Raw genomic sequence first — 20,361 nt, forward strand, 5'->3', positions numbered from 1 at the left:
AGGTCACTCAGTATTACAGAACTCTAGTTCCATCAGGTTGCTGCGAAATTCATGATTTTGTCTTTTTTATGGCTGCATAGTATTCCATCATGTATATGTACCACATTTTTTAAATCCAGTCCTCTTTTGATGGGCATCGTTAATTGCTTTTTAATTGCTTTCTCAGATAAACTGATTTGGGTTTTGATTGACCAAGTCAGCTGTGTGGTTTTGTTTGTTTGTTTGTTTTTATTTTCTGTTTCACAAATTCTTCTTTTATTAATTCCTTCTACTTTCTTTGGTTTTCTCTATCTTGATTTGAATGATTATTAGTTCATTTATCTTCGTTCTTCCTTATAATAGAATTTACAAGTTTGATTCATCCTCTGAGTACAGCTTTAGCAGCATACTCTAGACTTTGCTTGTTTTCTTTTGTTTTTGTTTTTGTTTTTGTTTTTTGAGTTGGAGTCTCACTCTGTTGCCCAGAGTGGAGTGCAGTGGCCGCTCCCGGCCACCACAGCCTCGACCTGCTGGGCTCCGGCGATCCTTCCACCTTAGCCTTCCAAGTAGCTGGAACTACAGGCGCGCGCTACCACACGCCTGGCTGATTTTTGATTTATTGTAGAGATGAGGTCTCGCCAAGTTGCTCAGGCGGGTCTCGAACCCACAGGCTCAGGCAATCCACTCACCTCAGCCTCCCAAAGGCGCGGGATTACAGGCTGAGCCACCAAGCCTGGCTGCTTGTTTTCTTTTTTTAAACTTTTTTGTTAATAAAGCTTTGAAACATACCACAAGATAGAGGAGAATAATGATATCTCATATGCCTGTTACCCAGCTTTAACAGTGATCAGCAGTTTACCACATCCCTGCTCACTTACCATATATTTTTATTTTATTTTATTTTGAGTCAGAGTTTCACTCCGTCGTCCAGCTTGCAGTGCAGTGGCGTGCTCACGGCCACCCCAGCATTGACCCGCTGGGCTCAGACGATCCTTCTGCCCCAGCCTTCCAAATAGCCAGAACTACAGGTGTGCACTACCATGCCCGGCCAATTTTTTGTTATATTGTAGAGATGAGATCTCACCAAGTTGCCCAGGCTGGTCTTGAACCCCTGGGCTCAGGCAGTTCTCTTGCTTTGGCCTTTCAAAGTGCTGGGATTACAGGCTTGAGCCACCGTGCCTGGCCATATTTTTATGTTTTGAGTATTTTAAAGCAAGTCTCAGACTTTAAGTCACCTCTAAATACTCCTGCATGTATTTTTAGTAGATGTGGGCTTTAAAAACATAACTGCAGGGGGCACAGACAACACAAAGGGTACCTGGCCCATTACTGGGGGAGTGAGGGCCAGTTAGAAGCCCAGGCTTCACCTGTATGCAGCCTACTTCTGTAGTTAATCCTCACTTCTACCCCACAACTCTATAATAAATAAATTAAAACAAAAAAGAAAAAATAAAATAAAAACCACAATACCATGATCAAACCTAGCAAAATTAATTATACTTTAATTGTCTCTTATATCTATATTGTGTTCAGTTTTCTTCAAATATCATAAAAAGTTTTTCTACAGTTAGTTTGAATCAAAATTCCCCAGCAAAAATCTTTACATTGTGTTTGGTAAACCTCTTAAGTCTCTTTGAAAAAAATTATAACTAGCTGGACTCGGTGGCTCAGCCTGTAATCCCGCGCCTTTGGGAGGCTGAGGTGAATGGATTGCCTGAGCTCGCGGGTTCAAGACCCGTCTGGGCAGGCGAGACCTCATCTCTACAATAAATCAAAAGATTAGGCGGGCGTGGTAGTGCGCGCCTGTAATTCCGGCTACTCAGAAGGTTGAGGCGGAAAGGATTGCCGGAGCTCAGCAGGTTGAGGCTGTGGTGGCTGGGAGCAGCCACTATACTCCAGTCTGGGCGACAGAGTGAGATTCCAACTCAAAAAAAAAAAGAAAGAAAAAATTACAACTAACAATTCCTTTTCCTCTTTTTAAGTTTTTAATGTCATTTATTTATGAAAACAATAGAGTCCTTTGTGCTGTGGAATGTCCCATGTTCGAGATTTGGTTGATTGTGTTGTTGTGGTACTATTTAATGTGTCTCTTGAATCCTCCTATTTTCTATAAACTGGTGGATAGGTCTAGACACTTAATTGATTTCAGGCTTTTTGTTTGGTTTTTTTGTGGGGGAGGGGGAGCATCAAGAATATTTGATAGACAGTGCTGTGTATTTTGTATTGCATTATACCAAGAGGCATGATATTTGATATTATGATTGGTCAATAGGTGCAGTGTCAGCAGGCTGATTCCATTCTTTACAAAGTTCTTCATCAACCAATTATGTAATGGGTTTAACAGCCATTTTGCTTGTTGTTTTTATTCATTATTTCACAAGTGTGTTAGTTTACTATTGCTGTTGTAACAAATTACCACAGTGGCCGAAATTGGTCTCACTGGCTAGAGTCTGGGTATCTTGGTGTCATCAGAACTGGTTACTTCTGGAGGCTCTAGGGAAGTTATCTGTTTCCTTGCCTTTTTCATTTTGTAGAGGCCATTTTTTGGTTTGTGGTCCCTTCCTCCATCTTTTTTTTTATTTTTATTTTTTGAGTTGGAGTCTCACTCTGTTGCCAGGCTGAACTCACAGCCAGCCCAGTGTCGACCTGCTGGGTTCCGGCGATCCTTCCGTCTTAGCCTTCCAAGTAGTTGGAACTACAGGCACACACTACCATGCCCGGCTAATTTTTTTTTTTTTTTATCATGCCTGGCTATTTTTTTTTTTTTTTTGTAGAGAAGAGGTCTCCCCAAGTTGCCCGGGCTAGTCTCAAACTTGCGGGCTCAGGCAATCCACTCGCCTCAGCCTCCCAAAGTGCTGGGATTACAGACTGAGCCACCGATGCCAGTCCCCTTCCTTCGTCTTTAAAGCACATGATCTGGGACTCTGGTGCTTGCATTTAGGTCCCATATAATCCAAAATAATATTCTCATCGCAAGATTCTTAATTTAGTTTATCTGTAACATGTCCAAGTTCAGAAATTGGGTCTTAATATCTTTGGGGGCCGTTGTTCAGCCTATACCTGGCAGTTACAAAGTGAAGATTTTCTGATTGTTTTAACATTTATTAGTTGGCACTCATTTAAAGAAGCTTTCCCTTTGCAGTTTTGGTTGTCCTGAAGTGTAGTTCTTCCTGGGGAGAAAGGAGAAATGAATGGTTTCTTTCCTTTATCAGTGTTTAGAATGCACGGGACTAGCATTTTCTAAAGGTGAAGTGCATTTTTGTAGCTTTTCCCCCTAGTATTATAAACATATGAGTATGTATATAATTGTGTTTCAACCCATTGAAGCCATATTTCACTGCTTGTATTATTCCACCCAAATTGACTTGTGTGTTCTTTGTATGACCCTTTGTTCTGTGGCTGATCCCTTGCTTTCTGTCACAATGGGATGTCCGCCCTTGTCTGTGTTCTGCTCAGACTTAGAGTCAGCCATGTTTCCAAGGAACCCCAGTTCCTTTCTGTGGAAATGGTGTTTGGACACCACAGTCTGTGTCTGGGGCACTCACTGCCACTAGATTGTTTCTCATAGCTAACAACCCTAGGAGGCACTTTTCTATTTTTACCCCCTTTCCCTTACTTTTCTATTTTTTAAGAGAAAAAAGACATCATGAGTGTCTTCCAATTCAGATATATTACAGGGATTTTACTTTAATGCATATTCTTTTATTGTGCTAAAAACGTTGATTCTTAATAATAATAACTTGATTACCTAGTCACCTTATCCTACAACCTACAGTGTTTTTAGAATGATACTAACATTATTAAGATGCATCACACTTGGAATATGTTTCCAAATTATTGTGTTTTTATTTTTGTTTTGTTTTGGGGGTGGGGGTTTTGAGTAGGAGTCTTACTCTGTCACCCAGACTGGAGTGCGGTGGCAAGATCACAGCCACTGCATACATCCTTGATATGCTGGATTCAGGTGATCCTTCTGCCTCAGTCTTCCAAGTAGCTGGAACTACTCGCGTGTGCCACCATGCCTGGTTAATTTTTTGATTTATTGTAGACACGGGGTCTCACCAAGTTGACCAGGCTGGTCTTAAAACCCTGGACTCAGGCAATCTTCTCGCCTCTGCTTCCCAAAGTGCTGGGATTAAAGGCACGATCAAATGATTGTGTTTTAAAGTTACATATTCTCTGATATTCATGCCTCAATGTGACATTGTTAGGTACATTTGTTTCCATTAGAGAACTATGCAAATTCTTAGTGTATATAACTCATTGAGTTTTCACTAACTAAACCCACTCATGTAACCAGCATTAAGATAAAGAAACAGGATATATTTCTCATATTTATTTTTAGAGTTTGTCTTCTGTGATTTATATGGTTCTAAAAGCAAGCTATCAATCTTGTGTAGTCAGATGAGCTTGACTTCCATCCCTGTCCCCCTTCTATCCTTCCCCCATTGTTTCCTTCTTTTGTTTCTTTTTGAAAATATTAATAGGCATACATTTATGCATTTGTACATTTATATTTCTGACTCTTTCTTACATAAAGGTGGTGTACCCTGTACCTGGTGGCCTCCATTGCTCTTTTTGTTACCCTTATACCCCAAAAACTATACATACTAGTGTATGAAAGTCTTCCTCCTGCCTTTTGTGCTGTGTATTGCTTTAGTGTATTGTATGGACATAGCATGGTTTATTCAGCCCTTCTGCTTATTGAAGTTGTGTGTGTTTCCCTAACTATTTATTTTTCACTCTCTTCTCTTTCCCTTCTTCACACAGCTAGAGTTACCTTTTGTCTAATGCTTGAGTTTGCTACCACCATACTCACCACAAGTGGATGCTTAATGTCTGCCTGAAGTTTGCTTTAGAGGGCATTCCCTGCCTCTTGTGCTAGCCATTCTGATCCTGCCTTCCCTCATTACTGGTCTTCATTCTGCTGCCTTCCTGTGTCCTGTCCTTGGTGTGGTAATGGTTTTCTAGTAGTAGGATTAACAGTTTTTTCTTACTCTGCCAATTTTCTCTCTTGGCAGATAAGATATCTAAGTTCTTGCTCCCCAGCTGTGCATTCGTTTTTCTCTTATATGGTGGTGTCTTAATCTGAGTTCAGTTTCTCAGTCATCTAACTTCAGGTAGAGGAAAATGCCTCTGCTTTGGTCTGGATTTTGTACTTGCATTTGTGCAGTTTAATATTGAATTAGCTCTTTCAGAGACAGCTATGAAGAGATTCTAGGAAGTCTTTAAATCCAACAATGAGGCTTAATCTCTTGAGTTTAGGCTCCTAGGAAGACAGTGCTAGAAGAGATGATGCAGTTCCCACCTCCTCATTTGACAAATGAGGAAACAGGCCAAGTGAAGAGGGTGATGTGCCAAGCAGTGTCACCAAACAATACCCTTTGTGCTGCATGCTCTACACCCTGGAGAGGAGAGAACCTGAAGACTTAGTTTTCCTGATGTTTGTTTTCTCCTTTGTAGAAAAGTATTATGCTTCTATTTGGATAAGACTGGTCCCAAGATTAATCTTTAAAATTCTTAAGTATTTCCACCCCTGTCTTTAGCTAGCTTTGTATCCATAACAAAGTTTTTAGTTTTGTTTTTGTTTTTGTTCGTAAACATGAACTAAGCTAGTTTCAGCTCATAGAACTTTTTGTGTATGTTGTAAGAAGAAAAAAAATCTTCAGGTATAAATTGTTGCCCTCGGTCTAACCTCGGATTATTTTGTTGCTTGTAGTTTAATGGGATTTCTAGTAGAAAGATTAAAAATATTTTTAAGTTGTAGGACTGAGAGAAAAAGCCTTTCCCTACAGCCTTTCCATTGCCATCCTGCCCTTGCTGTCCTTCTCTTCCCAGAAACTCCATTATAGTTGAGGCAAGAACCTACTGTGGGCTTTCCAAGCCTGCAGTGAGAAGTGTGTGCATGCAGAAATGGTTGTAGGGAAAGGCTCTGAAACACCTTCCAATAGGTTACACATGCATTTCCACCTGGAAGCAGTGGGTTAGTTTCTTTAATCAATCAAAGAAACTTGAGATGAAGACCCTGTGGAGTCATGGAAGCTAAAGAATCACCCAGTCCGGAGTACTTCACAGGTGGGAATACGCTCTGCCCATTTTTTCCCGAGGGTGCAAGTTCAGGAAAGTGTGCTCATTCTCAGGATCCATTTCTTTTTTTTTGATTTGGAGTCTCACTCTGTCGCCTAGACTGGAGTGCAGTGGCTGCTCCCGGCCACCGCAGCCTCGACCTGCTGGGCTCCGGCGATCCTTCCACCTCAGCCTTCCGAGTAGCCGGAATTACAGGCATGCGCTACCACACCCGGCTGATTTTTTGATTTATTGTAGAGATGAGGTCTCACTGGCCAGGTGGGTCTCGAACCTGCGGGCTCAGCCTCCCAAAGGCACGGGACTACAGGCTGAGCCACCGAGCCCGGCTGGATCTATGGTGAGATGAAATGTGTCTTGGCACATTGTTTTTAGTTGCTCTTGGTTGTGCATGCTGGTAACTGGACAGATCTCAACTCTCCTGCAATGTTCTCCAAATGCTTAAAGACAGTTCTTAGGTATCCTTCTACCAATTCTCAAGGGTTTTAATGTAACGTCTCTTCGATTCAGTAATTACTAGTTCCTCACAAAAAATGAGCAACAAAAAAAGTTATTTCAGACTTCTTCCATAACGTCTAATAAAACAGCAAAGCAATTTTTGTGAATCTACTTTTCACTGATTTGCAGTAGCCAATGCAACTTAAGCAACTCATTTTTCCCCTCCTCTCCAGGTGGAAATAAATTTGATGAAAAAGTAAAGCACATCATATATGGCAGCTTTTTTCATCCTGTAGATAACTCTTACAAACACTTAGCATATATCCACCCATAATGTGTTTAACTGTTAAAACACACTTTGGGGAGTACATGGTATATGCATATGTCCCATTTTTCATGTGCTCCCCTCCTGTCTTCACATTCTTCAACTTCAGAGTAGAATTGTCTTTTCAAGTCAGTCCATCCAGTTGCCCCTTCTTTACCCAGTTATTCGTGTTGATGTTCAGGTCTTGGCTCTGGGCTCCCTGTCTTCCTTTTTCTATTCTCAATTACTTTAATATTCTTCTAGAGAGGTCTTATGTACATATAAACATGTATCTCTTTTTCTTTAACACAACTAGTTAAAGATCTGTATAATACAGTTTTTCCTTTGTTGTTCTGTAACACTGGGTATATGTTTGAAGCTCTTTTAACTGACCTGTATTGAGGCACAGATACTTATTCATTCACCAGTCATTTATACAGGGCTAAGACCTCCTATTTGAAATGGGTCTGCTGGTTGGATTCTACATAATCTCTTTTTACATAAACCAGATTTACAATTTATCACCTAGGATTTTCAACATCCATTTCTTTTAAGTGGAATAACAATTTAAGAAACTCAGAAAGCAATTAGAACGTACGATTTCTTGACCAGGTGCGGCAGCTCGTGCCTGTAATCCCAGCACTCTGGAAGGTTGAGGCAAGAGGATGGCTTGAGGTCAGGACTTAGAGACCAGCTTAGGCAATAGCAAGACCTTGTCTGTTTAAAAAAAAAAAAAAAAGCCGGGCTCGGTGGCTCAACCTGTAATCCCGCACCTTTGGGAGGCTGAGGTGAGCGGATTGCCTGAGCCCGCGGGTTCGAGACCCGCCTGGGCAGCGAGACCTCATCTCTACAATAAATCAAAAAATCAGCCGGGTGTGGTAGTGCACGCCTGTAGTTCTGGCTACTTGGAAGGCTAAGGCGGAAGGATCGCCGGAGCCCAGCAGGTTGCTGCGGTGGCTGGGAGTGGCCGCTGTACTCCAGTCTGGGCGACAGAGTGAGATTCCAACTCAAAAAAAAAAGTCAAAAAAATTGACTAGGCATGGTGACACACCCCTGTATTCCCAGCTACTCAGGAGGCTGAAGCATGAGGATTGCCTGAGCCTAGGAGGTTGAGACTGCAGTGAGCCATGATCACTGCCACTGTACTTCAGCCTGGGTGACAGAGTGAGACCCTGACTCAAAATATAAAAAGAAGAAGAACACAGGATTCCTTGAGATTAAAAAAATTTTTTCCTTGCAATTGACATATTAAAGCAACTTGCTTTTTTTGTTTGTTTTTTTGTTTTTGAGTCTCCCAGGCTGAAGTACAGTGGCATGATCACAGCTTGCTACAGCCTCGAACTCCTTGGGCTTCAGCAGTCCTCCCACCTCAGCCTCTCAAGTAGCTGGCATTACAAGTGTGCACTACCATGCCCAGCTTATTTTTTTATTTTTATTTGTAGATACAGAGTCTTGCTGTGTTACCAAGGCTGGTTTCAAATTCCTGGGCTTAAGCAATCCTCCCACCTTGGCCTCCCAAAGTTCTGGGATTACAGGCATGAGCCTCCGTGCCCAGCCTTTTTCTTGAGAATTTTGATGAGGTTGACTTAATATTCATATAAACATTTTGGCCAGGCACAATAGCTCACACCTATAATCCCAGCACTTTGGGAGGCCAAGGTGGGAGGATTGTTTGAGACCAGGAGTTCAAGACCAACTTGCATAGTGAGCCCCTGTCTCTGCAAAAATAAAATAGCTGGGTGTGGTGACATGTATCTGTAGTTCTAACTTCTTGAGAGGCTGAGGTGGGAGGATCACTTGAGCCCAGGTGCTTGGGGTTGCAGTGAGATATGATTGTACCACTGTACTCCTACCTGGGTGACAGAGTGAGACCCTGTCTCTAAAAAATAAACAAAATAAACTTTAACTATTATTGTTTTCATTATTTTGTATTAATATGTTTATTGTGGGAGTAGAAACTTGGTCATTCAACAGGTCATTAATGGAAGTCATTTATGACATTTTGTGCCCAGATCCATTGAAGGACTCACTATAGCAGCTATAGCCTTACAAAATGTATTTCTTAGATAATAATCCTTGATTGTTGAGATTACTCCTTGATCCATGGGCTGCAGAATAGATGTTGTGTTAGTAGGTGTGAAAGCAACATCTCCATGTACATCTCCATCTGTGCTCTTGGGTGACTGGGTGATTTGTCCATGAGCAGTAATATTTTGAAAGGAGTATATTTTTCCTGAGTTGTAGGTCTCAACGGCAGGCTTAAAATATTCAGTAAACCATGCTATAAACAGGTGTGCTGTCATCCAAACTTTGTTTTTCCATTTATACATTACAGGCAGAGTAGATTTGGAATAATTCTTAAGGGCCCTAGGATTTTCAGAATGATTAATTAGCATTGGCTTTAACTTGAAAGTCACCAACTACACTAACCCCTAACAAAAGAGTCGACCTGTTATTTGAAGCAAAGTATTGACTTCTCTGTTGCTGTGAAAGTACTAGGTGTCATCTTCTTTCATTGTAAGACTATCTCATCTACATTGAAATCTCATTTTACTTTTTATATCAATGATCTTAGCTGGATATTCTGGGTAACTTACTGCTTCACCTTGCACTTTTATATTATGGAGATGGCTTCTTTCCTTAAATTTCATGAACCAATCTCTGCTAGTGTCAAACTTTTTATTTCTGCAGCTTTCTCACCTCTCTCAGCCTTTGTAGGACTAAAGAGAGTTAACCTTTAAAGCTTTAGCGTAAGGGAATGTTGTGGCTGGTTTGATCTTATAGCCAGACCACGAAAACCTTTCTCCATTCTTAGCATTTGTATGTTCACTGGACTTTTAATTTTCTTTAAGACCTTTTTCTTTGCATTAACAATTTGGTTAATTGTTTGGTGCAGAATGCCTAGCTTTTGGCCTGTCTCAGTTTTGATGTGCCTTCTCCGCTAAGCTTAATTATATCCACCTTTTGATTTAAAGTGAAGATGTGTGACTCTTTTACTTTAACACTTCGAAGCCATTGTAGGGTTATTAAAGGGCCTAATTTTAATATTTTGTCTCTGGGAATAAGGAAGCCAGCGGAGAGGGAGAGAGATGATGGATGACAGGTCGGTCTAGCTGTCAGTTAACATTTATCAGTTTAAGTTCTCTCTTGTATATGCTTGTGGCACCCCCCCAAATAATTACAATAGTAACATCAAAGGTCAGGAATCACAGATCAATAAAACAGATATAATAATGATGAAAAGGTTTGAAGTACTGTGAGAATTACCAAAACGTGACACAGAGACATGAAGTAAGCACATGCTGTGGGAAAAATGATGCAGATCGACTTGAAACATTGCCACAAATCTTCAATTTATAAAAAATATTATCTTGAAAGCACAATAAAGTGAAGCACAATAAAATGAAGTATGCTTGTATCTTTGGGCACATATTTGAGAAATTTTTAAAAGTAGGAAGTGCTGGTTCAAGGAATATTTATATTTTAAATTTCAATACATACTCAAATATTAATGCTTTCTAAAGAGATTATACCAATTATTCCCCCAGCACCAGTCTTCCCACACCATTTTGATAGTCATCACATTTTATTTTTGCCAGACTGAGAGGTAAAACGTAGAATCTCATTTTACTTTTTATATCAGTTGAATAAACATTTCCTGCATTTCTATTAAAAGTCTGTTTGTATCTTTTGCCTATTTTTAAAAAATGGGTAGAGTCCTTGAAGAAATATTGGAAACTCAACTAGTTCCCTAGAAGTCCTGAGCCTGCATGTGTGCCAAGTTTTGTTTGTGGTAGAGGAGATACTTTCATGACTGAGATGAAGAGTCATTTTGTATTTTTTCCCCAGTGTAAACTTATTATACATAGAAGGTTTGTAACATGATTTGAAGTTTTTCTCTTTTAAGATTGCTATATAAAGTTTATTGGTAAGAAACATTCCTTTGTCAGATTATAGCTTAACTTTGGTTTGAAAATATAGTCAGACACTCTGTAGCACTGTTGTTCAGTAAAAATATGAGCCACATATAACTTTAAATTGTTTAGTAGCCACCTTAAAAATATAAAAAGAAACAAGTGAAATTAATTTTAAAAATAGTCTAGGGTAGTATAACTTTATACGTAATCAATAAAAAAACTATTAATAATATAATTATTTTATTTTTTGAGTTGGCGTCTCACTCTGTTGCCTGAGTTAGAGTGCAGTGGCACAATCATGGCTTACCACAGCCTCAAACTCCTAGGCTTAAGCCATCCTCCCTCCTTAATCTCCTAAGTAGCTGCTACAAGTGTGTGCCACCATGCCTGGCTAATTGTTTTATATTTTTGTAGAGATGAGGTCTTGCTATGATGCCTAGACTGGTCTTAAACTTTTGAGCTCAAGCAGTTCTCCCACCTCAGCCTCCCAAAGTGCTGTGACTACAAGCTTGAGCCACTGCACCTGGCTTACTTTTTTTAAAATTCATTTTTTATTTTGTAGAGATAGGGTTTCACTGTGTTGTCCAGGTTGGTCTCAAAATCCTGGCCTCAAGTGATCCTTCTGCCTCATCTCTCAAAGTGCTGGGATTCAGGTGTGAGCTACCACACTCCATCCTCTAAAAAAAACACAAAATTATAAGGTATATTCATCTGACATGTGTTCCTGAATTAGGCCCTAAATAAATATTTTTCTTTATTCCACTGTATAAATATATGCTGATTATTTCTGTATTTGTAAAATCAATGTAGTAGAGTACTCCATTAAATGTATTTACTTAGCAGAATATGGCAAGTTCATTTAGTGGAACTTACTAGCATTCCTAGTGAGACACCTACTGTAGGGCAGGTTTTTTTTTTTTTTTTTTTGAAAAAAGGATTTATTGAGAGGACAGAAAGCTTCTATAGTAGGAGGGGACCTGAGGAGGTTGCTGGCAGGTTCTTTTAGATGTTATCTTCCTTAATCTTTTTAATAATGTACATAAAAGGCCTAAAAGCTTGCAAATGTGAAATGTAAAAGTTGAGAGCTAAAACAACTGACCAAGGAGGGCCCATATTCTGAATGCTGAGCAAGATTCTGAATGCAGGTATTCTGGCAGCAAGTTTGGTGTTTTTTATACAGTTTGTTCTCATTATAGGTTCTTGTAATGACATAGGTAAAGCAGATTTTCACATTACCTAGAAATATATGAACCTAAGAAACATGCCATTGAAGAATATAGTATGTTACCCTTTCTAGTACTTCCTGAAAAGAGGTGAAACTGACAGAATAGTGGAGAAAGAACAAGACAATATACAGGAAATCCTGAACTGCAGCTATTTGTTTTTCTCTCATCCAACTTGTACTACTTTATTTTAGGCCGCTGAGTTGAATCAACATATGGTAATCAATATTATATCCAGAGTCAAAGAAAAGAACTAGTTTTGATATGTTTCTTATTAGAATATGCTACAAGTCAAGTTAGACTAAGTATGCATAAGCTTAATCATAAAAGGGGTTTATACTAATAAAAATGTAATGCGAGCCACATGTATAATTTAAAATGTTCAGCACCAGGCACAGTGGCTCACGCCTATAATCCTAGCACTTTGGGAGGCTGAAGTGAAAGGATTGCCTGGGCCCACTGGTTCGAGACCAGTCTGGACAACTTGGTGAGACCTCATCTCTACAATAAATGTAAAAATCAGCTGGTCATGGTGGCACATGCCTGTAGTTCCAGCTACTTGGAAGGCTGAGACGGAAGGATCGCCTGAACCCAGCAGGTTGAGGCTACAGTGGCCATGAGCGTGCCACTGCCCTCCAGCCTGGGAGATAGAATGAGACTCCAACTCAAAAAAAAAAAAGTTCAGCTATCAAGAGGTACGAAAACATTCCTTTGGCCTGACCTGGCCACCACACTTAGTATGGGAGAATGAATTGTGTTAAACAATCCCATCCCTTGGCACTAACTTCATATACAACTGCATTGCTACTGAGCAGGTATTGTGCCTGAGTCCTCCCAGTCTCAGCTCCCACAGTCTTGGAAATGACCTCTGGCCCACTCACTGCTTCTCCTGACTCCCATCAGCCTAGTCCCACTTCAGTGAGTTCCTGTCAGGTAATCAGTAAAGATAGTATAAATTGTACACCTCAGTTTATCCATTGACAATCAGGTTGTTGCAAATTTATTGGGTATTACTAACAATACTGTGATGAACATTCTTGTACATTCCCTTTTACTCACGTGGGAGAGCTTTTTCATAAAGTATGTATCTAGAAGTGGGATCGTTCTTTCATGGAGTATTTGCATCTTAAGCTTTAATAGGCCTTGTGAGCAGTGTGAAATAAGGACCTAGTTTTCTTCTCCTGTAGATAGCCAGTTTTTCAAGAGCCATTGATTGTAAAGTCCATCTCTCCCTCCTAATCCACATGACTACATCTGATACAGGTGATGTCTGTGCCTGTGGTATCCGTAGTAGACCCTCTCTTCTGCTCCCTTATCCTCTGTGTCTTTCCTGGCACCAGCACCACACTGTCTGAATTACTGCAGCTGTAAAATCTTGATTTTTACACTGCACAGTGTTTTATTCTGAGTTGTATTGACTGTTCTTGGTCCTTGATCTTTTTTTTGAGTTGGAATCTCACTCTGTCGCCCAGACTTGAGTGCAGTGGCTGCTTCCGGCCACCGCAACCTCGACCTGCTGGGCTCCAGCGATCCTTCTGCCTCAGCCTTCCGAGTAGCCGGAATTACAGGCATGTGCTACCACGCCCAGCTGATTTTTTTATTTATTGTAGAGATGAGGTCTCGCTGCCCAGGTGGGTCTCGAACCCGCGGGCTCAAGCAATCCACTCACCTCAGCCTCCCCAAGGTGCGGGATTACAGGCTGAGCCACCGAACCCGGCTGGTCCTTGATCTTTTGTATAAATTTTGTTGTATAAATATAGTTTATATGTAAATATTCCAAAAATGATGTATGTAAATGTTTTTTACAATTCAGTGTTTTATAATGCAACATTATAAAAATTGTATGTAGAAATCTTGTATAAATAAAAATTGTGTAAGATCTTCTGGTTGTAACATTACACACACGCGTGCACACTCCTACCTTTTGAGATTTAAGTTGTATTTGCATTGAATTTCTAGACTAATTAGGGGAGAATGTCAATCTTGTGATTAAGTCTTTCTTTGGATGAACATGGCCTGTCTCCATTTATTTATTTCGTTTCTGTATTTTCACAAAGGTTTTTATATAACATTCTCTATAAATCACATTTTTTTCTTAATAGATTTATTTCTAACAGTTTGTTGCTGGTGTTTTAGAACATTATCATTGATTTTGTGTATTGATCGTATTTCTAGAAAACTAACTGAACATGTTCATAATTCTTCTGGATTTTCTGCCTGCACAGTTGTACTGTGAATACTAGCAGTTTTGGTCATTTCCAATCTCCATACTTTTCTTCTGCTTGCTGTACTGCCGTGACTTGTGTTCCTAGTTGTATCAGCAATGGGTTAATTATATCAAATTCCCTATTTGAACTTTTTTTGTTTGTTTGTTTGTTTTTTGAGTCAGAGTCTCACTCTGTTGCCCAGGCTGGAGTGCAGTGTTTATCTGCCTCAGCCTTCCAAGTATCTGGAACTACAGGCACAAGTCACCATGCCTGGCTAATTTTTGATTTATTGTAGAGACGAGGTCTCACCATGTTGCCCAGGCTGGTCTCGATACCCTGGGCTCAGGCATTCCTCTCGCTTCCACCTCCCAAAGTGCTGGGATTACAGGCGTGAGCCACTGTGCCCGGCTCTTATTTGAATTTTTGATGTGACCAAATCATCTTTGCCCCTGGTGCTATTAATGTGGTGAGTTACTTTAATCTATTTTTCTATTATTCTACCTCACATTACTATAATAAACTTGACTTTATCATAGATTCATTTTTATATTTCTGGAACACTTTGCTAGATTGCTTCAGATTTTGGCTTTCACATACCTAGGTTAGATTCACACATTCCTTTCTCCAGTTGTCCTTGTCTGGGATGAATCCAAGTTTCTCAGCTTTGTGTGTTGGAGATAATCTCCCAAGGTTTCCTTGCAAAAGCATGTGGGCCTGCCTTTCTGTTGTGATTTTTTTCTATTTGTTTCTTTGAAGATTAGAGAGGGTTGGTTATTCAAACTTCTGTTTCTAATTCACTTTGGGAACTTATTTTTCTAGAAATTGCCCATTGCATCTGTTTTCAAGTTTTTGACAATATTTTTCTCACTAGAATTCTTATATGATTTTTCAAAATCTTTATTATAACTATAGTTTTGGACCCACTTTAGATTCTTTTTTTTTTTTTTTGAACTGGAGCCTCACTGTGTTGCCCAGGCTGGAGTGCAGGGGCACACTCACGGCCACTGCAGCCTTGACCTGCTGGGCTCAAGCAATCCTTCTGCCTCATCCTTACAAATAACTGGAACCATAGACATGTAACCACCATGCCCAGCTAATTTTTTTTTTTTTGAGTCGGAGTCTTACTCTGTCACCCAGGCTGAAGGGCAGTGGCATGCTGCTCACGGCTACTGCAGCCACGACCTGCTGGGCTCAGGTGATCCTTCCAACTCAGCCTCCCAAGTAACTGAAATCACAGACGCGTGCCACCATGCCTAGCTAATTATTTATTTATAGTAGAGATGAGGTCTCATCAATTTGCCCAGGCTTGTCTTGAACCCCTGGACTCAGGCAATCCTCTCATCCCTGCCTCCCAAAGTGCTGGGATTACAGGCATAAGCCACTGTGCCCAACCAGCCCTTTTACTTATTAATATTGCCTATTAATACCCTTTCTCTTTTTTTCCCAGATGTTATTTTTGCCAGAGATCTAACTAGTCTTTTAAAAGACTTGGTTGATGTAGGTTTTTTTATTCTTTCTAAATATATGTCCAGCATATATCGTTTTTCCTCATTATCTCCCTATCTTTATTTCCTTCTACTTTTTTTGGTTTATGCTGCTATTTTTCTATCTTAAGGAGTGGATAAGTAGCTTATTATTTTTCCTCTTCACTGATAATGATTGCTTAAGGTTATGAACTTACCTCCAAGTAACACTCTGGCTTCATTCCACACATTTGGATAAGTAACTGCGTTATTGCTCAGTTCTAAATGTTTGCAGATTTCTTTGTCTTGTTAGTTATTTAGAAGCAAGTTTTTAAATTCTTAGACTTATTACATTTTTAAGTTGACTTCTAAGTGGTTTAGTTGTGGTTATAAAATATCATTATGATTTAACTATTTACTATTTGTAGATTTTTTTACTTAGCTCCTAATATGCTTGAAAAAATGTCATTTCTAATTATAAGTTAAATAAAGTCGTTTTATTATGTTGTTTGAATCTTCTGTGCTTTTTTTTTTTTTTTAAATATCTGTAACCTATGTTACCAAGAGAGTTGGGTCAGTCTCCACCTTAAATCTTGGATATGTCAACTTCTCCTAGTAACCTTCAGTTTTTACTTTCATGTTTTGCAGCTATGTTATTAGATAATACATATAATCAGAGTTAATTGAGTTTTTAAGTTCTTGACCTCTTTTGTTCTTAATAATGTTTTTTATCCTACTACAGTCTGTTATCTGAAAATAATATAAGCAACTTTTATTTGGAGTACTTGTGTCTATACCTTTATTTTCAACTTTATGCCCATAAGGTTGTTTAGGTGTTTTTTTTTAACTGGTAAAAATATTTGTTTTGATACATTTTATCATACTTAAATGAGCAGAGGTTCCATGCCGCCACAGATGTATCTGTGGAGTAAGAGCACTGTGCCCTCCTACTGGTGACTGACTGAATGATGTCCCATCTCTTACAGAGCCAGAGCACACACTTTCCATGCTGTTTCTTCTGTTTACTGATTGCTTCCAAATCCATATGATCAATAGTCCTTTATCCCCAAAGTAGACCCAAAACAGTTGGTTCAGGCATTCTAGGATCTGTACCACTCTTAAATCCCAGGTAAATCACAAGAGGAATAAAGCTCCAGCAAATGACAAACTGGCTGCTTTTGAAGAGCTGTGGCAGCCTCTGCTTGGTCTCTTTGCTCAGCTTTACCATGGCAATAGCTAGGAGATGCTGCAAGGAACTCTATTGTTTAGGTTTAGGACTGTTTAATAGCATGTAGCTGATTTTATAATTGGTCAGTCTATAAAAAAATGTTTGTTTGTTTGTTTGTTTTGGTTTTTAGTTGCCCAGGCTAGGGTACAGTGGCACAGTCTCCACTCACCACAGCCTTGATCTCCTGGGCTCAAGTGATCCTCTGCCTCAGCCTCCCAAGTTGTCGGGACTACAGGTGCACGCCACCACCCCTGGCTAATTGTTTTTTTTAGAGATGCGATCTCTCTGTGTAACCCAAGCTGGTCTCAAATTTCTAGGCTCAAGTGATTCTCCTGCCTCGACCTCACAAAGTGCTAGGATTATAGGCATGAGCCAGCATGTCTGGCCTATTAACACTTAGAGATTACTGACATATTTGAATTTATTCATTCCTCTTATCATTTTTGTGTTTTATGTACTTTGTTTTTTCATTGCTTCCTTTTTACTTGTCTTGCCTCCTAGTCTGTTTTCTTGTTTCTTCTCTTTTCTTTAATAATTAGTAATACAACATAATGTAACCAGTAAGTAATAATGTCTATTGTAATGAATATTGTTGAATTTACCACCCAATCCAGGATCTAGACTACTGGCAATAACTTCCATTTGAATGAGAGTGTGGTTTGAAAGTTTAAAATTGTTTCTCCTAGGTTATCTTTAAATTTTCAGCATCCATTCTCAGTAAGAGCTAAAATTAATATCTCTAATCTTTCCCCAAGTAATAAGGATCTTGAAATATTGCAACTTCATTCCGTCCACCTTTATATATTATTGCTGCCTAGCATTTTAATTCTATCTTATATTTTCTTTTTTTGGGGGGGTACATATTCTGCTTATATACATATCTTATGTTTTAATGTCTTCTAAAGTTTATTGTTATTAGTATAAAATCAACGCTTGTTCACTTTATCTAGGTTACTGGCTTATCAGTATTCCTTCTTTTTTTTTTTTTTTTTTTGGAGTTGGAGTCTCACTTTGTCGCCCAGCCTGGAGTGCAGTGGCATGCTCACGGCCACCCCAATGTCGACCTACTGGGCTCCTGCGATCCTTCTGTCTCAGCCTTACAAGTAGCCGCCTTCTGTCTCAGCCTTACAAATAGCCGGAACTATAGGTGTGCGCTACCACACGCGGCTAATTTTTATTTATTGTAGAGACAAGGTCTCGCCAAGTTGCCTGGGCTGATCTCGAACCTGTGGGCTCAAGCAATCCACTCACCTTGGCCTCCCAAAGTTCTGAGATTACAGGCTGAGCCACCGAACCTGCCCAGTATTCCTTCTTTTTCAGTCTCTTTGGCTTTCATTTTCTTCTTGCTGAAATATGTCTTCTATGGTCTTTCAGCAGTGATCTATTGATAGTAGTTGCTTTATCTTTGTTTGAACATGTCTATTTTATTCCTATTCTTAAATGAGATGAAGATTCTAACTTGACAGTTATTTCATCATAATTTCTACATATTAATCCGTTATTATCTAGTGTGTATTGTTCTTAAGTGGTCTGCCCTTGCTTCAATGGTATTCTTTATTCTTTATAGGTAACCTGTTGTCTTGGTGTTCTAAGATTACATCGTATTGTGTTTTGGTGTAGATTAGTTTGTTATCCTGCTAGACACCTGCTCTGTCATTTTTAGAGGAGAGGGGAATGTTGTATCTTAAGATCCTAGAATCTTCTCAACTATTTTTCCAGTGCTCTCTGTTCTTTGTAATTTTTTTCTTTAGAACTCCTGTTAGACATATGTTGGACTTTCTTGTCCCTCTAATCCATGGTTCTTAACTCTCTTCATTTGTTCCATCTGATTTCTTAAATGCCACTTAGGTCTCAATTTGTATGCTTTTTTAATAGTTTGATCTTATAGTTCTGTTATCTGATGTTCTGGACTCTAATCCTATTTCATTCTTACTTTTTGAACTTGGACTTTTAGCCTCTGCAGTGTGGGTTGATCTGTGGTTATCCTTTTTAGCGTGGTATGAGATTTTTTTCTTGCCTCAGATTGCTTTCTGTTTTGTTAATTTCTCAGTTTGGGCTACGGGGTTTCTGAACAAATGGGGCTGGCTGTAAGGATCTGAGCCCATACCTTTGTAGAGTTCTAGTTCATTGTCTCTAGAGCTCAAGAAACACTTTCACCTCTACCTCCCAGCTCAATCCAGTCAGAGAAAGCATCCTGTAGTCTCTTTATGATAGTGGGTTCTTCTTTTCTTTTCTTTTTTGACCTATCTTCTGTTAAGTGTGTAGCCCTTTTGAGGATTATGACTTTATGGAGTGGGATGGTGTCCCTCTCCTAACCTTTTACCCAGAATAAGTCCACACATCTCCCGTCTCCTTGAGTACTGAAAACTCAAATGTTACAGACTGATAGTCACACATCATCTGGTCTGAATTATTGCTGGACATGGAAGTCCTAAACTTTAGCTATACAAACTATGTATTAGTTTCAGTGTGCTAAAGTTTGCTGAGAGGAAACGCTGGTCATGATATCAGCACAGAAGCATCCTGCAATGGTTTGTAGCACAAATTTAACATTTGATTTTATAATCTCTTTTGCTAACTACATGTTTTTAACTTTTAACCAACTCTGAGGTTTCCTTTGCATTAGGTACTGTGCCAGCATCTAACTGTGTTGACTTTCTAGCTTCACTGGAAGTTCTTTGACAATGGACCTGTGACTATTCTGAATCCCTCTTCCTCATTTCTTTCCACAGTGCTGAGCACTCAAAAACAAAACAACAACAAAAAACACAATTGTGCTAGTTGCTGGTTGGTTAATCCCCATCTAAAGATCTCCTACAAACCACAACAATAACACAAAAAAGGATGAAGAGCTCCTTGGTGCTTAAGAGGCTCTTCCAATATTAGGGAGGGCCCACCCACCCAGTATCATCCTGATGATTTAGAGCATTGCTTTGAACACAATGTCCTTGTCTCTTTCTCTGCTTCAAGCAGCAGGTTTTCTCTGCCTTCAGTGCTTTCTCTTTCCCAGTGGTGTATGAAGTGCTATGGTGTTTCTGCTGGTTCCTGGGCTTCTCTCCTGACCTCGCACATACAGTTGCCTGCTCATATCCCCACTTGCCTATCCAGGGCATCACAGCCTTAATCCATCTGGTCATCCTTGAATCTCTCCATCTCAGTAAGGGCAGCTCTTTGCAGTCACTCAGGCCAAGAACTCGTCATGCCTTTCTTAACTTCTCTCACATCCCTCCTTAAGTTAATAAGGAACTTCTTGGTGCTACCTTCCAAATATATACCAAATCTGGCCACTTATTTTGCCATTGCTGCCAACCACAATGCAAACCATTGTCTTCTTTAGACTGAACAACTATAGTAGGCTTTTCCTCTCCCCTCACTGTCCCCTCTCCACTTAGTGTCAGAGTGTTTCACTAACAACACACATCTGGTCATGCCTTCTGCTGCTTGCAATCCCCCACCAGCTCCCTATCATCCTGAGCAACACCTATGTCTTGGCTGCAGGCTGTGCTGATTTCACCTTG

At 39.7% G+C, this 20,361-nt stretch overlaps 1 protein-coding gene and 1 pseudogene across 5 annotated transcripts in view; one reads left to right on the forward strand and one right to left on the reverse strand.

Annotated features, from left to right (window-relative positions):
• The window catches only part of HDLBP (high density lipoprotein binding protein), an 88,678-nt gene that overhangs the window by 18,114 nt on the left and 50,203 nt on the right, over nucleotides 1-20,361 (forward strand). The gene's annotated exons all lie outside the window — the stretch shown is intronic.
• Nucleotides 16,580-16,843, reverse strand: LOC110594795 (annotated as a pseudogene). Its single transcript, XR_002481463.1, has one exon. The product of XR_002481463.1 is annotated as a mitochondrial import receptor subunit TOM7 homolog pseudogene (transcript).

This window comes from Carlito syrichta, unplaced genomic scaffold, assembly GCF_000164805.1.
Source record: "Carlito syrichta isolate Samal-C Ts95f unplaced genomic scaffold, Tarsius_syrichta-2.0.1 Scaffold138451, whole genome shotgun sequence".
Lineage (NCBI taxonomy): Eukaryota > Metazoa > Chordata > Mammalia > Primates > Tarsiidae > Carlito > Carlito syrichta.